The 17882-nt window shown below is 39.4% G+C and overlaps 1 protein-coding gene across 1 annotated transcript in view; it reads right to left on the reverse strand.

Moving 5' to 3' along the window:
• LOC116725545 (histone-lysine N-methyltransferase PRDM16-like) overlaps window positions 1-17882 on the reverse strand; it is a 210225-nt gene that overhangs the window by 141352 nt on the left and 50991 nt on the right.

Here is a 17882-nt window from a genome sequence, read left to right on the forward strand (position 1 = left end):
TTGTCACCGCCAAGGACTGACAAAATGATTGTGCCTGCACCAAAGTGGAAATGATAATGAGTATTATGTACGCATGGATGCACTTAACTTTTGGCTCCAAGTTTTAGCCCCGTTCACTCAGGCATGTTAAGGATATTGCTGTAGACACTGAAAGTTTGCAACTGTGCTCAAGCAAATGCATGTAGGTGAGTGATATTTGACATTATCTATGACTGTGTTTTTAGTTGTTGTTCTTAAACTATACCAGCATATACAATTTTCTGGACAAATCAAACATGGAGGCCATACAAAGCCATTAATAAAACTGTTGCTACCATTAAATGTTTGTGCTCTTTTTTTCTATTATGGCTCAGTGAATCAAAGTGATTATTTTCTGTTCTCTCTCATCTTTTAGTCAGTTGCAGCTAAATGCTGCTTATATCATATCTAGTTCTGCTGGATGTTCCTCCTGTTAAAAGGGAGTGGTTCCTCTCCACTGTCCCCTTGACATATTTTTCTTCAAAAATATGTCACTACATGATGAACTGAATGACATTGATGAATTCAGTTGACATTGGTACTTTGACCTGACATTACTTGTAATTTGGCGCCATATCAAAATATTAATAAAATATATTTTTAAAAAAGCATAAAATGCCAGATTACAAGAAAAAATTATAGTTTCCTGTGTCCTATCTAGACAAATTCTGGTATGTTTAATCAATCGACCACTATGCATTCTCTGTCCCTACAAATCTGCAAACAGGCTGGATTCATACTTACAGCAGGAATAGTTCAAACAATGCTCTCATCCTCTAGCAGTTTATATTGTCAATTGCTAGTGGTGCTGCTGTTTAGGTTTTAACTGTAGTTCCAAGATGACATCTTTACTAAATTATGCTATATTTTTATATTTTGGGTGAAGAAGCAAAGATACAGCATTTGAAAGAAAGTTGGGCGAGTCAAACTGATCAGTCATCTAAGACAAAGGAGACTCCAGTTTGTTCTTTGACACATATATGAGATTTTTCTTCTTCATGTTAACAGTTAAAGTTGTAAACTGACATATTAGTTTCAAATGTGAAATGCTGAACCTTGGAAGCATGAGCTATGGTCTCTTTAGCACCTGGCAAACTAAGCAGCATGTCCACATAAAAACTGGGAAACTTATCATATAAGTCTGAGGCCGTAAAGCCAACCGTTTATGACTGATTTTGCGTCATCCAGCAATTTTTAATGGAAAAAAAACTCTTTTTTTTTTTTGTTAATGATCAACACTTTGGAGGGGTTTAGAGGGGGCACGCAACTAAGCACTGAACATGCAGGCCAGCAGTAGCTTCCACACTTTACGCAGATCAATTAAAGTTTTACAACTCAGCTCTATCTGCTGCTCTCCCTTTACACAATCAGAAGTGTTCTCAGGTTGTTAAACACTTTCTCTCACCTACAAAGCCCTCCTCCCCAAAACTGTCACTGGCACTTGACCCATTGAGAGTCATTTTGACAAGCAGAGAGAAAGACTTGGAAAAATCTATTAAACACCATTTGGCTTTTAGGGGCTTTGTGCACAGAAAATGTACAGAGGAATAACATAAAAGGAGATATGTTGTGTTGTTGAAGCGTTCAGGTGTAAATCTTTTATTTTCTGGTGTAGAACCGCGTTTCTATACTTTTACGAAAAGACAGACAAGTCAAGAAAAAAAAAGTAAGTAGGGATATGACTGATAGCATCCTGAAAGAAGACGGAGAGAAAGAGGTAAAGAATGTATCCAGTGATGACAGAACCGCTTTAAAAAAAAAAAGCTGCATGTTAGTTCTGAGTCTCCAAAGACCCAGAGGGAGATGTTGAGTTCGCCTCCTTGTGGGTTTTTCAAAAAAAAAAAAAAAGGCCAGATAGTGCCTTCCTCTCCCTGGCTCCTCTTGTTGTTCTTTCTCTTACCGTTCCTCTGGCCCATATCCTTCTTTTTTTTACGGGGAGCTATTTATCCTGATTACATCAGGGGTCAATCATTAATTCGCACCTTGGGGGTCCCCGCGCTGGCTGCGGCTACAATGGTCTGCTTGTTCGAGCGGCTGTTATTCCAGTGGAAAACTACTCTGCTCTGCCTGAGAGGCAGGCTCAGGCCACATGAAGGCATCCCATTTATTTGATAAATTGTAAATGCATGCCATAAGCGGCGCTCTTTGCTTTGTAGCATCGTTCGCAATAAACCGAGATCTCGGGGCAACGTACAAATGCAGACGCGGGCCGTTACACAAACACACATCTGTTTGCAACTGAAGGAGCTGTTACTGTACTCTAAACACATGCGCACCCCATCAGATGGTGTTAATGGTAAAGATGATATCTTATAGTTACTGCACGCCTTCTGGAAATCGGGCAGGACAAAATGTGACATTTAGAGCGAACGAGGTAAAAATGTTTTCAGGAAAATACAAACAGCTAATGAAATTCCTTCTTTCATAATTTTCTTTCAATAACCTGCATTTGAAAAAAACAAACAAAAAAAAACTGAGATGTAGATAGCAACGCAATCAGTGTTGCCATGGCAAAATAACTTGACACAACACCGAAAATCAGAGGTTCAATCGAAAGCCTTACAACGGGCAAATTATTCTGTGGTTGTGTTTAATCAGAGTGTTCTAGACTTAAACGCTGAAAGATAAAATCTGGAGTCATTTTCTGCCGTCTGCCTGGACACACACAAACACATGTGTCTTGTGGCGAGTAGACTGTGCCGTATTGTTGCCGTCCTCCGTGCGTACAGGAACAACACAGACTGCATGCAAGAAATCTGAGGTGGAGATCTGTAAATCATTCATGAAATATGGACCAAACTGAAGCCTTGCAAAGTAGGTATCAATGCATGTTTTAAGGAAAATGGCACAAAGAAGGATTCTTGTCAGGTTGTTCATAAAGAGATCCATGATATTAATGGAAGACTTGTAAAGATCTACAGCTGTGGTGATGGAAATAGCTTACACGACAACTATCTATTATGCACTTCATAAATCTGGCCTTAGGGGGGAAGTGGCTTTCATTTTATAATGGAAATGTACATTTGAAACATGGAAAATTATGTGTGACAGAAAACTAACATTGCGTGCATCATCCGCAGTGATGAATGGTGAAGGCAGCATCATGCTGTAGGGCTGAATTTCTCAGCAAGGAAGGGGAAGCTGGTTACAGAAAATGGGAGGATTATGAAACTAAAAACACCTCTAGTTCTGGAATAGAAGCTGTTAAAGGCCTGTAAAAGACTTCAGAGGTTCATTCTCCAGCAAGACAACAACTCTAACATAACTGGAGCTACAACAGAATGATTCAGATCAGATCATCCCAGTCCAATCCCAGAGAACCAATGCTCTGCTACTGTAAGAATTACAGCATACGACATACTAGAATCAGATAGGTGAATTACCACATTTAAAAACTGCAAAGTATAGGCTTTTTAAGGACTGAGGTGATAAATCACAGACTTAAAAACTGATGTTCAGATATTAGTCTGACTAACTTTAAGAAATTTTGCTAAGAAAGAAAATAACCGTAGTGAAGGATGGTGAAATGATTGAGTCTGGAGTGCAAATGATCACCGTTTTCTTTCCTCATCACAATTATGCTCAACTTTGTATTAGTCTATCACATAAAACTGCAATAAATCACAATTTAGTTTATGACTACAATGTAAAAAAAAAAAAAAAAAGTGAAAATAGCCAGTACTACCCCAGTACTTTTGCAAAGCCCCATAATTAACAGGAAGAAGTACAAACGAAATGATGCATTATTAAACGATTTGTGATTTCTGGAACCAGGTGCATCCAAGCAGGCATTTTGGAGTCACGGTCGCCACTGTAATAACTTTAAAAGGAGATCTGGAAATGGGACGTATGTGCCAGTGATGGCTATCATAAAACGCATGCACACACACATACATATACACAAACGCATATCCTTTCCTTCTCTCTTCAAGACGCACGGAGAGAGACGGTATCTTTGTCTGACCGTAAACTGATCTGGTTCAATTCAAAACGAAAGCCAGCCACTGATGAAAAGACAGTATCCAGGGAAAAAAGGCAAAACTATGCAAAATCCAGCACAGGCTCCAAATATGGGGAGGAAAAAAAAATCATCTGGTTAAAAAAAAAAAAGAGGCCGAAGGCGAGTGTGTGGATCATGACAGATATGAAAAATGGGTAGCTGGTTGAGCAATAAATGACCAAACATTTTGATGTGGGAGCTCTGCGCGAGCATGTGTGCAAAGCCTGCAAAAGCCAAGCCCTAATCTGCTGTTGGTGCCACTATATTTATCAATATGGTCCCACTTTTGCTGTTTTACGGGACCACTAGATACCTGCTCCCAATCTACCAAGCAGGCCTTTGATGATTCTCTCTACAACAACCGAACTCCCCCCTCCCACCCCACATGACATAAACCAGAAGGGATGCAGCTGTAAAAATCAAAATGAGGGCAACTCAAACACCCAGAACTGTACAATAGTTCATTTTTCCACAGTGGCACTGGGGTACCATATAGCCAAAATGACGCACAGATGTAAGGCTTGCGAAGGAGCTGCCAGGGGGGAGGGCGTGGGGTTGGAAGCAGTGAGTGAGCAAGGCAAACACGGTCAGCTGCAATACCAGAAAGCCTCTCAGACTGAGAAACGCTGCGTCGTTTCTCCTAGCGAAGGCACCACAGAGGATTTCCAAGCAACACTTCAAACTGCGATACGACTTCGGCTCGGTGAGAAAAAGACGGTGAACGAGAAAGAATGCGAGACGGCAAGAGGGAAAGAAACCACAGTTGCATAAGCACAGCTGCTTTACATAATAATTCCACAATAGCCATGACATGCTCTAATTGTAGTCGTGCTTATGTTGTGTTACGTGCTATCATGAGTCACGTTCTGCACTTCTTGTGTGAGTAGGAAAATGTGTAATGAAATCATGTTTTTTCATGATCTAATTTGACGCAGTAACTTAAAACGACAATAATTTAGCAGTTAAAATCCAAAGTCAGCATATCCCCACTCCCACACATACACACACATAGTATGTTTGGCTATCCTCACAAGGACTTTGTATTGACTTTCATTTGTTTTTCATTAATTTCTATACCCTAAATCTGACAGTTACTTTCAACCCAGCCATTACAAGTACATGCCTAACGAAAAAACAGAACTTTTTCTTTCAGGGCCCGGGCTCTGGGGACCATAAGCAGCAGCAAGTTCTCACAAAGTAGAATTTGTTGGAAAAACAAGCTAAACAAGATGATAAGATAAGATAAGATAAGATAAGATAAATCTTTATTGTCATTGTCACAAGGACAACGAAATTTAAAAGGTGCCATCAGTCAGTGCATATGCTTAAAAACAAAAAATAACTGTCTCACAATTCACACATAATGTAAGAATTAACAAATGACTGGTAAAAAAAACAAAAACTAATAAGTAAGAACAGCCACATTCTCACATACATCATTTATGATGATTAATGGTTGTTTTTGATTGCATTTAGTTTTGTTATTGCTATCGGGTAGAAACTGTCTCTGAGACGGTTGGTTCTTGTTCTGATTGCTCTGTATCTTCTGCCTGAAGGCAGCGGTGTGAACAGAGAATGTCCGGGCTGCAACACACACCAACACACACTTCCTGATAAATACACAATGCATCGAATGGCTATTGAATCGGTCCTTGAACATACTTGATTACGCTGATTAACATATACACCAAGATTCAATATGACAAGGAAAACCAGCACTGAATGTTACTCTGAACACACTATTCCCAGAGGTTAAAAAAAGAACACACACTGCGCCAGAGCTTCATCTTCATCCACCACTACAACTCTACACAGAGCTACAATCATAGAGCTTAGCACAAAGCATAATCATCCATGTTAGAATGGCCTAGTCAAAGACTGGTTATAATTTGTTTCATTTCAACTGATTACACAATAAGAAAATGACAATAATTCAGGAACATCTTAGCAGTTTTTCAGGTCCCAACACACAATCTTGGCCACTGTAAGCTAAGTGTAGAGTGCTTATGCAATTTTTGTTTGTGTTGGGTGTCAGTACATCGCTGGCCAATTTATTGATGTGTCATTTGCGTGGAGCAGCCTGGAGCCATTCCATCCTCCAATATAGTGCATGTGTCGCGTGTATGCTAAGTTCAACCCTCAAGGCAAGCAAGAGGACAGCAGGCAGCCTCCTGCAGCTGAGAGCAGGGGTGCGCAGGGGTGTGTGTGTGCGTGTGTGTGTTTGTTTCGTGGTGATATAGTCCCACAGGGATTCTGGCACAGGGCTGCAGCAGACATTTATTAACAGGGCAGATTAATAGCACTGGAGGAAAACATGTTCACAAACATGATAAATATTAATAATAATCAATACTGAGTTACATTTGCCAAATTGAGTTGCAAACATCACCCATGGGGGAAGGCGGGGCAGAGAGGAGGAGGGTGTCAGGGTTGAAAGGAGCTGATTAAAAATGGAAGAGTTTCAGGAGGAAAGAAGACAGAGAGAGAAAATGAGAAAAGAAAAACAATACAGGAGGAGAGGAAGGGGGCGAGCGTAATTTCATTACATCATAACAGAGAGGAGAATCATCACAAGGGGGAGCTTGAATTTGTTTTTGTTTTATTTTAGTAAATTATCACTTTTCATCTTTCCTTCTAAAGAGATGCAATGCCTAGCAAAAATATCCATACCCCTTTAATTTTATTTTTCTTTTCAATTCAAAACTTCAGTGGGTTTTATTGAGATTTTATGTGATAAACTGAACATAACTTTCAAGCAGGGGGGCTTATATTTGACTTCATCCCAAGTCTGAAAGGAAAGATAAAATAAGATATATGAGCTCTGATCAACTTACTTGCCTTTGCTTAAGAAAAATAAAATCCCCATTCTACCACATTTTCCTATTTTAAAAATTAAATATCATTGTTTGCACTTCACAATTATTAAGTTTTTTCTCTTCACCTAGCAAATAAAATCCCAGTAGAAATACAATGAAGCTTGTGGTTTCAAAAGACAAAATGTGAAAAAGTTGAACGGGTACATACACTTTGGCAAAGGAACTGTAAAGAGGTGTAGGAGAGAAAGATTATTTTCTCATCTCAGTATTAAAATCTCAGTATGGCTTAAGTACAGTTTTATAGATTGGAGAACGTTCAACAGATATCTCTAGTTGTCGAAACGACTTGATTTTCATCGATGATCAAGGGTCTAATCAGAGCCAAAAAATTTCTGATACAAAATTATCTTGAAATTTTTTGGAATCTCAGCTATTGCTGTTTTCTGTCTGTACTGATGCTTATCCAAATAATGTAAAAACAACAGAAACTATTCCATCAGCCTACACCCCCGATAGTAGCCATATCACTGTTGCTGAATTATATGTGCATACGTGCATCGGTGCATTTCTGTGAGAAAGTGTAACTGGAAGCAGCATTCACTCCATGCCTTGCTTCTTCTCTTCTTCTCTCCTCTCCTCTCGCCTGCTCCCTCTAGTCATTAGCCAGCAAATTAACGACAATCGGGCATGCTATTAATCACCCTGACAAAAGTGTTAGCTTTGCCTGGGTAGGCCAGCACGAGACTTAGGAAGGAGGATGGCAGTGGGGGAGGAAAGAAAGAGAAAGCGTGAGATGACTTGGTGGGTCACAGAGTATTGTGAATTTGTGGGTAAAGGAAAGAATTACACTAAATGAAAAGACAGTGAATCAGGATGTTAAGGAAGTGAAGGAAATGTGAACAGAAGATGACAATCAGAGTATGGATGACAGGAAATATGATGTAAGAAGAAGAAGAATTATAGAGAGTATGTTAATGTAACAGAAAGGAATGGATCCCTACGTATACTTTCGCCTAAGCGTTGAAAGTAAAAAAACGTATCTGACCACTAATTGTCTTGTAAGGGTAATCACATAAAAGTGATGCAAAACTGTTCAACAGAAGAAACACATTCTGTCATTTAATTTTCACAAGTGATCTCTAAAATATACAACTGCACTATAACTTTGTTCGTGTCTATCAATCACAGCAAAGACTGTACAACTGTAATTTTAGGGGTGTAAAAACGTCTCCGGATGATGTAGGGATTCGTTTTCGAGCAAAGGTTGTTCTAATGATATGTTTCAGTGAAACATGTCGTTTTTATGTGTTCGGGATGGATTTGCGCAAGACTGGCTGACTTACACCGTCTGGTTACGGTGCATGACGAGAGAACAGCTGCAGCACTGAGAGTAAAAGCTGTTTGACTATACATTTTGTTTAATTCAGTGCAAGGCAAAAGTTTGTGGTTTAGAGTTTGTCATACTGTATAATAGCATACAGGATGGCAGAATCACCTCTAGAATCATTTAGCTCTATGTTTTGACAGAAATCCCAGACATAACAAACCAGGTATAGATCATTTCACAGACTTTTGCAGTTTGGTTATTTAAACTTGACTTCCTTTCATTCAAAAAGAAGTCATCTTCTGACCTGATTCTCGTATTCTTTAAGAATTGTGTGACTCCAATAATCATCACCTATTAGCAGGAAGTAGCTCAGAGGTATTTTGGGTTAATCAGGGGTCCTAATCTCTCATATTTCAAAAGCGTCAACTTGGACGTCAAAACTATCAGTAGAATTAGGACGTTAATTGTGAGATATTTGCAGACAAGTTGTAAATATCTCACAAATAAATAACAGGTGAGATTTAAGGGTTTTTGTGATATTTCGACTGCATTGTTGATCAAATATAACTCGCTGGGGGGAAAAAAGCCTTCCCACACCAAGACACTGCCAACATCACTAAGTTTTCCTTTTAGTCATTTTAACTCGTCTTGAGCACAAACATGGTATAAAAAAGGATTAACAGACATAAAATACATCCTGGATAATAAATAAGACTATATAACTCTATTGATAGTAACTCACAAGTCATGTATAGCACATGTTATGAGACAAAGAAGTGATGAGATCTAGAGAGAAAATCCAAGACATTTACTCTCACACACAAAAAAGAGGCTGAAAAAGAATTCGTGCTGCCCTTTAGCCTCAGCTCAAAATGAAAACTCCTTCATCTCTCCCCCTCCCCAGAGTGGAGACCACCTGCTAGGAGGCCTAAACTCGGGACGTCAGGTGGGTCGAGACCGTCACACAGTCCCATGTCATCAGGCTGTCATGGTGAAAGGAGCTGACATGGGAGATATGCTAATCCACTTAGCTTCAAACCCGGCCAGGAGGCCCGTACGCAGTGCCGTCTCAGTCCGCAACGAGCGGAACACACACAGACACACTAAGCTGCGTACCTCTGAACTCTGCAGAATATGTGTGGCGGGATTAGATCAGTTGAGGCTAAATTATCCCTGAGGGGATTTTAATCTGGCCCTCAAAGCAATATATTTTAAAAAGTACAGGTATGAAAAAAAAGGTTGAATTGACTTTACAATTAAAATGTGTTTCAGTCATCTAAAAAAAGACAAGTGTTTCTTAATCTGGATTAAGCACTGTTAGATCTTAGCAACAACAAAAAAAAACGAGGAGTTAATAATATTTGACATTTGGAAATATTAATGGTCATTGCTATCCTAATAGGAATTTCAACACAAAATGAATGCAGAGAGATTTAGGCTTTTCATAAAATGTAAACATACATCTCTATCAATAAACAAAATAACTTGCAGGCAAGTAAACAGGGTTTCACTGCTGATAAAAAAAATTAAAAAGCAGGTTGTAGCATTCAAAATGTAGGAGAACGTGCCTTGGGCTTTGAAGTATTGTGGCCTAAATTCTGTCAAGCAGCTAATTGTAAATATGCCATAATACATTAATAAAATGAAAACTGCAAGCAGTTTTTTCACTTTAACTAAAATGTGCATTGAGCAAACCGAACCTGAACAAACCTCGGCGCAACTTTTAACAACATAAATGTGTGAGGCAAACATATCTGATTCATGAATCACTAAAGACGTGATAAAAGTTAAATTAACCTTGCTGCACCCATGCCATCGCCAGCAGTCAACAGCAGGTGCTATGAATTTACTAGCAGCTGGTGGGGTTTATAACAAGCTACTAACAACAGATTTCTGTGTTTACAAGATGAGCAAAATGGCAGAAAACACACAATTACAACAATCCCCTGCTCGCTTTACAAGTTATGCAGACGTCGAGACGCTCGTTCGCTCGGCAATCGAGTGATCAAAGTCGGCCTGCCAGCAGCGAGGTGTCAGAGTTCAAAACTATTGCCCCACTCGGGCAGATGATATCTCAAACTGATTCGTTGTATTTCCCCGGCCATGACTTCCCCTATTAGGAGCTGCAGCGGAGCTCTTAGTAATCTGCTCATTATCCCACAGAAACAGGAAGGAAGAGAGGGAAACAGATGGGAAGGCAGGAGAATGGTAAGCGAGAGACACAATGCTCCCTTCCTCCTCTTCATCCTCTCTGCCTTCGTCTCCCTCCTCTGCGCTGCTTGCTCTCTGGTCGTCCTCGGGGCGAGGGAACGCCGAGGCCCACAATCGCTCTGACAATACTGTATACAAGTGGCGGTGAACAATGAAGGCTGACCACAAAGAATTCTGGGAACAGGGGAACAGCCTTCTTCTCCGGCGGGTGGCTCCTGAATGCCGGACCCGTCGATACACATCGGAGGCCTGCTGAGACTCACCGGTGCCAAAGAGGCCGAGAGCCGGAGAGTGGGAGGAACAGACACAGAAGACGGTGACACAATGATATAAAGTTGCCCGCGCAGCAATCCTCCTGATGATTTACCACCTATAGTGAACACCTAGAAGCAAGGATACAAAGGGAGTAAAAGGCAACAATAGGCACTAACTGCTGAAATGAGAGAAAAGAAAGGTGAAAAAGAAAGGCAGGAATAAAGAGAAATAAAGAGAAAGACAGAAATAGACAGGCAATTTTCTTCCTCTTCTTTTTTAAGTGATCAGGGCGTGGGGTGAGCGTGGTCCATTTGGAAATAATTGGTGGGTAATTAGGTGGGGGTCGACAGGTCGATTTTGGAACAAATGGCCATCTTTAGCTCAGGTGGCCCTCCACATGAGATAATGGGGGCTTTGCTTCCCCACCTCCGCCCCTCCTCCTCTCCTCCTCTCTCCCTCTATCTTCGCTATCTTTGGTACTGCTCGAGTACTTCCCACACTTCTTATGTGGGAAGTGTCTAAAGATGGTACGAACCATTAGATACAAGAGCAATGAATGATGCACACAAAACAAAGGTCAAATTTTGTGCTGTACTTTCTTCTGTATTGTGTGGCACTCAGTGCTGCTCAAAAATTTTCACAGCACTTTTTTGTTATTTTGCAATGTTTGTAGCTGTGTTTTATTTGGATATTATGAGATAGAAAAACACAGAGTAGTTTTTCCTTTATGAAGTTAAAGGAGGAAGACAAACTTGTTCTCAAATTTCTAAAATTAAAATTTTAAAGAAATGTTGTATTTTTTTATTCAGTTACCATGTATAAATACATTTGGCTGAAATTACATCTAGAAGTGTTTTAGGGTTTGCCTTTACCTACTTTGCACATCTAGAGACTTAAATTGTTGCTCATTTCTCTTTTTGCAGATTAAGCTTTATCAGTTTTCTATGCACAAAGTATTTTGCAGGTTGACCAAAAAGTTGAGTTTTGGTCTCATTTGACCAGAGCACCTTCTTCCAAATGTTTGCTAGGATAATCTACATGGCTTGTGGTAAGTCTAGCGGGGATTTCTATTTTTTTCCAACAGTAACTTTTTTTCTCGCCACTCTCCCAAAAAGCCAGTTTGTGGCGAGCATAACTAATAGTGGTCTTGTCAACAGATTGTTCCACATGAGTTGTTTGTCTCTGCAGCTCCTCTAGAGTTCCCAAGGGGCTCTTGGCTATTTTTGAATTGACTTTCAGTTTAAGAGGGAAAGCACATGTTATGAAGTTTGGAGATTTTTCAAGATTTTTCCATTTTCCACATCTCCTGCCCAGGAGATGTTCAAAGTTTGAGATATTATTTCACATCACAATGTTGCTTTGCACTTCTCCATAACATCATACATTATAAAAATAAATAAAATAAAAAAAAGAGAAGTTTACTGTCCCATGACCCATTTAGCAACTTCCACCCCAAGTGTTGCTCAGTCTTTATTTAGAACATTGAGTACAGATCATGCTGAGGCAAATAGCTCTTTTTATTTATTTATAATGCTGAAGGCATTAGCATAATGGGGAAAAAAGTGAACAAATAAATGATAATCAGGTGAAAATAATAATAGTTCATATACAAATGTGAATACATAACAGTATTTTTTCTTGTTTGTTTTGAAGACAGCAGCTCATTTAAACAAAAATCCAAATCTACAACTTATTTTTTTCATATAAAAAGAAGACACAAATAAAACGTATTCAGCACCACCACAGTGTGTATGGGTTCCCCCCTTCACCCAGCCAACAACAATCTCTCACCCACTCTTTCAGTCCCTTTCTGTCTCTCAGTTCCCTCTCCCCGTCCTCCCATTCAGCAGCACTGGGGTTCTTGTTTGGCTTCCTGCTGTTTGTGTCCAGACAAGGTCTAGTTTTGAATACTGATTCCCCATTGATAGGCCCGCACTTCCGATCTCATTAACTTGTTTTGTCTTTGGCTAAATGGAAACGTCCGAGGGAGGGTGAGAGAAGGAGAGAAAGAAAAAAAGGGGAGAGCCAACAGCAAACAATGTGACAGATCTTTTACAGGAGACACACCGTAAATAACAACAAGTAAATACAAACAGGATGGAGGATGACGGAGGATTTCTAAAAGGGGAAAAAAGTCTGGACATCTAAAACGGTGCCTCAGAGGATGAGCTTTGATCATAAAAAAAAAAAAAAAACAAGGAAAGGAAATGATCTGCATTCACAGCAATGCTTCGACTTTGAAAAAAAAGTGTAGCTGGTCATTGAGATGTGCAAGTTAACAAGTAGAGGTATTATTTGTTGTAAAGTTTTAATTAAAAAAAAAACAGTACATGTGACTTTGGTTAAATAATGTAAACAGTGTCTTGTGAAAATGTCAGGATGCAGAGTGATAGACCAACACAGCACTACTTTTCTTTGGAAAACAGCCTTTGTTCAATTAGATTGTATGGAGAGTGTCTGTGAGCAACAACTTTCATGTTTTGCCATAGATTCTCAATTTAAGCTTGAACTTTGACTGGGTCATTTGAGCAACTATTATTGTCTAAACTATTCTACTACAGATCTTCATATGTTTATGAAAAGTAAACCCCTCTCCAGTCTAAAGTTTTATATCTTCGAATAACTTTTTCTTCCAGGAATACTCATTATTGAGTTCCATCCATTCTCCTGTGTGACCTGCTTCCCTCCCTACGGTGAAGAAAACATTCCCACAACATGATGCCACCAGGTTTCACTAAAGCAAAGATGTATTTGGTGATGCTTTCTTTTTTATGTTACCCAAAAAGTTAGATTTTGGTTTCATCTGACCGAAAGGCTTTCTTCTATGTTTGCTTCATTGGGTATGAATACACCAGCTAAGCTGTACTTATAGCGATATTAAATGATTATACTCAGGTGGTTGCAATGGATTTATTTTATGGGCATCAGAGTAACAGGGGCTCAGTATTAACACATCACACAGCTTTACTTGTAAACATGTATAGTTTGCCTTCTACGACACAACTATTCATCTGTTTTTGTTGGAGTGTAAAAGAAAATCTCTAAAAAGTGTGTGCTTGTAATGTGTCAAAACATGGAAAGGTTAAAGAGACACAAATACTTTTGTGAAGCCCTGATTACAGAAGAAGAAACATGGCAATTGTTTTTTTTTATTTTCAAAATGCTGCATTGTTTACATTTGTTTCTTTTGTTTTATAGTCTGTTTGTAAGATTATCGGTTAAATAGTTGGTTTACGTCACAAGCTACATAACTGTCCATGTGCTTGTCCTTCTGTGAATTACTCTCTGGTCACCTATGTGCAACCATTTATGTACGTATTTAGCTCTGGCAGCTAGTTAGTCTCAGCTACCTCAAAGAGAAAAGGAGGGCACCGGAAGAAAACCCCCACAACGCAAGAAGGAAGAGAATGGAGACAGATGGAGACACTGAGAGAAAGAAAAGAAATCAGTCTACTGTGACAAGGAGAGATATGAAGTCAGAAGGGGACATGTGACCCCAAAATAAGCTACATAAACACAAGAAAGACCAGGCTGAGATGGGGAAGAAGAAGCAGAGAACATCAGACTGAGGGAGGATCAAAGGGGATGTCCGCCACTGATATGGCACCTCAGATAATGTGTGGTGCAATTAGTGCACAGTGACGATTTCCATTAGGGCTAATCAAATATTTATATTGCCTCCTGAGCATGTCACAATGCCGCCCCGGTCCCTCATATCAATGTGACAAACGGCTAATGAGAGAGTGGGTGTGTAGACAGCGAGGCAGGGGACGCAGACAGATAGGAAAGGAGAAAAAGAAAGACAGGATGTGTGGAAAAGGGTTACAAGTGGAGTTTGCTCTGTCTTCCTCTTCCACATTTGGCTTGCAAATGCATGGCTTCTGTCATCAATTACAGGACAGCAGAGGTGGAAACGAGTGGCTGTCTGCGTGTGTGTGAGCGTCAGAGTTTGTCCATAAGTGTGTGAAGAACATGAGGACAAGGCATTGCTGATGCTTCCTCATAGAGCCATTAATCAAGCTGGGCTGGAATGGAACCAGTCCAAATTGGACTCATTGATCTAGATTTACTAAGGAAACAAGAATGGGATGAAAACTAAATAGACAGAGAGAGAAAAAAGGAACAGAATAAAAAGGAAATTAAACTCAATGATAATAGTATATTAGATAATTTTAGTAACATAATCCCAAAATGCAAAATAAAATTACAGATTAAATGTAATTTTAGTCATTCTTTTCTATTGGAAGTGATTACATGAATTCAGAATAGAGACTAGAGGAGTAAGAAGGTGGATTTTTTAATAATATAATTAACCTTACAAGCATTGCTGAGTTGCTAAATTATTGTAAAATATGCAATAAGCTCATATAAAAAATTATGTGGACTGAAATACTCCTTAATCCAACTGAATCTCAATTATTTTTAACTAAACGATATTTTGTTGAAACACCTTTAAATGTAACCTTTATTATGCAAAGTACATTATGTCATCATACGACACTATCCATTTGTATAGAATGTAAAGACCTTTTCTGTAGTTTTACCTAAATAAAAGCGTCTAAAAACAGAAAAAGGATAACATCCCCAGCCATGGTTGGCAGAGACACAATCAACAGAAGGTTAGAGGTAACAAGATGGGCGGTCCTCCAAAGGTGAGAGGTCAAGTCGTGGTCTGACAGACGGATGGAGGAGAGTGGTCAGGGCTTGAAAGATGAGAAACGGATGAAGGATGGATCTGGTCGGGCGCTGTGACAGTCTGGGAAATGGATGACCCTCCGCAGCAGCATGACAGAGCAAAAGGCCCGTCAAAAGAGACTAGTTAACTGCCCCATGAGTGAAAAAGAGGAAGTGGAAGGGAATGACTATGAAGTACAAAACACATTGTAAATGCTGTATGTGGAATGTGTTGATGGAAAATATCTATAATTTAACAAAGCAGCAAAATGGGTAGCTTAAACCACTTTAAAAAAAATACCCAATGTACTAAAACGAGTCTCAATGTCTCTAAAGGGAATAACGTCAATAAGCAGAAAATGTGTGGATAAGATGCTGTGGAGGGCTAATCTCTAGAACAAGTGATAACATTCAGTGGTTAAACCATGACAGATGAGTATTGATTTTCTCCTTGTTAAAGAAGGGGAAATAGATAACTAGACTGTTTTATTGATATTGATTGAAGAGTCAAAAGACAAAAAAATATGTCCTTGCACAAGAAAAAGCAACGAGGTTATTCTAATGCAATGAATTAGATTAGCATCAACAGGGTACGACAGGAACAAAGTTTTTCAAGTGATGGTTTTAAAACTTGACAAATTTGTTTTTGCTCTGCTGTCTCACGTGCCTATGCGCTCCATGACGAACTATCTCCAAGACAAACACCACAACAGAAGCAAATATTTGGAGTTCACCCATCTGGTCGGCATTTTAACGCAAGATGGCCATCCATATCGGAAAACGTCGACAATGACCAGCAGGACAAGCTCACACTTAATCAAGCATGCCTTTACCCTCAACCATACACCACGCCGCAAACGAAAGCCACATCCCGAACGCTCACACCGGGCGGTCACAACTCACCGAATGCCGACATGCTATCTCGTGTGTCTTCGAAGAGGACAGTCGAACTATGAGTTCCCCGCTAACCATAAAGTTTAGTTACCAATTAACAGTGTCTCTCTGTGTGCTGGAAAGATACTAGGAGAGTGCAGGGGGCGTCTGGCAGGCCTATCTGCAGCGCTGCGATGCGCTAACGTGAAAGAATGCCAGTGTCAATGGGACACAGATACGGGAAGTGCAGGGTGCCGATGAGCCAAGTGAAGGTCGATGATGAGGTCAACTCCTGAAGTGGCAGAAACTCAAACATACTGCCCTCATATGGTCATCCTCCAATAAAAGCGGGCTTATTGTACAATATAATGTTGAAATGACTTCTGAAACTTCATGTGAGTAATGTGTCTTTTGAAATTTTTCACCTTTTGTCAACACTTTCACACATTTTCTGATCCACTTTCAACAAGGTCTTTCCTTACTATTCTTACTTTCTTGCATTACATCTTTGTTCATCTACACCTGACAAAGCATCTGCTCTCTATGACAGCGCCTTTGCACTCAGACTGTCGTAACTTAGTTTCTTGTGCTGGAAAAAGGACTGTGAATTTTTTATTTATTTCACATGTCCTACAAACACAAAAAGTTAGGATAACAACACCACTAATGGAGTAAAATAAATATTCCAGTAACATTTTTCAAAGGTTTAGAAGTAACTTTAAGCAATACGAGATGGTCTACAATCACTATTGAAGTAAATCTATAACAAATTTTGCTGGACAATAAATTATTCTAAAAATCACTGCAACAAATGATAATATTGTTGTTTTGATTACATTTTTAAATGATACATTGGTATATTGAGTGGATGTAATGCAAGTACACCCACTCAAAGATCAATAAAAATTTTGTCGTCTAGTCTTTGATAAAAAAAAGAGAAACAAGAAAAATAACCAATTAAGCAAATGAAAATTATCAAGCCCATTTTAATTTATTGCGTGATTAATTGATTTTTATTTTTTATATTTTTATGCTTGCACAGAAGTAAAAAAAACTCTGGTTGAACTTATTGAATGTCTAACAGCCAACTTTAAGATTAAATGGCCAAATGAATACAGGAGATGTGAATTGGAAGACCATTTGCTTTCAAATTTTATAACAGAAATAATTTAAATTCACTCTAGACACTCGAAGTAAATAACCACAAACATTCTATGATGTTTTTAGAAAAAACTAGATTTTAAAATGGTTTTATTTCTTAAAATAAAGGCAATCTGAGACACCAAATTAAGGAAATAGTCTTAATTTTCGTGAATTCATTTGACTTGAGACTACATCAGGAGAACAGAATAGCAAAAGGGGTGAATGGGTTCACAGGTGGGTAAATCCATCTGACATTGCGGCTGAAGAAGAGCATCTTTTTTTTTCCGTGCAGGGATGATACCAACCAGGAAGAACCACTGAGACGTGTGTCTAAGAAGAGTGGGTAGCGGTGGGTAAGCGCAGAAGGGGCGGAGCATAAATGCAGTGGGAGTCATTAGCGCCTAATCTGTTCCATATGACACACACTCACATGGCCTCTGTCTGGACACTGTCTGATCATCGTCTCCCCACCTCTCTCTAAGCTGGTGATGAGGGAAAGTGGGGTTAACAGGAGGGGCTAGTGGTGGAGATTTCTCAGCCCCAACAGGAGCTCTCTGATGACAAG

Source organism: Xiphophorus hellerii, chromosome 1 (assembly GCF_003331165.1).
Source record: "Xiphophorus hellerii strain 12219 chromosome 1, Xiphophorus_hellerii-4.1, whole genome shotgun sequence".
Classification (NCBI taxonomy): domain Eukaryota; kingdom Metazoa; phylum Chordata; class Actinopteri; order Cyprinodontiformes; family Poeciliidae; genus Xiphophorus; species Xiphophorus hellerii.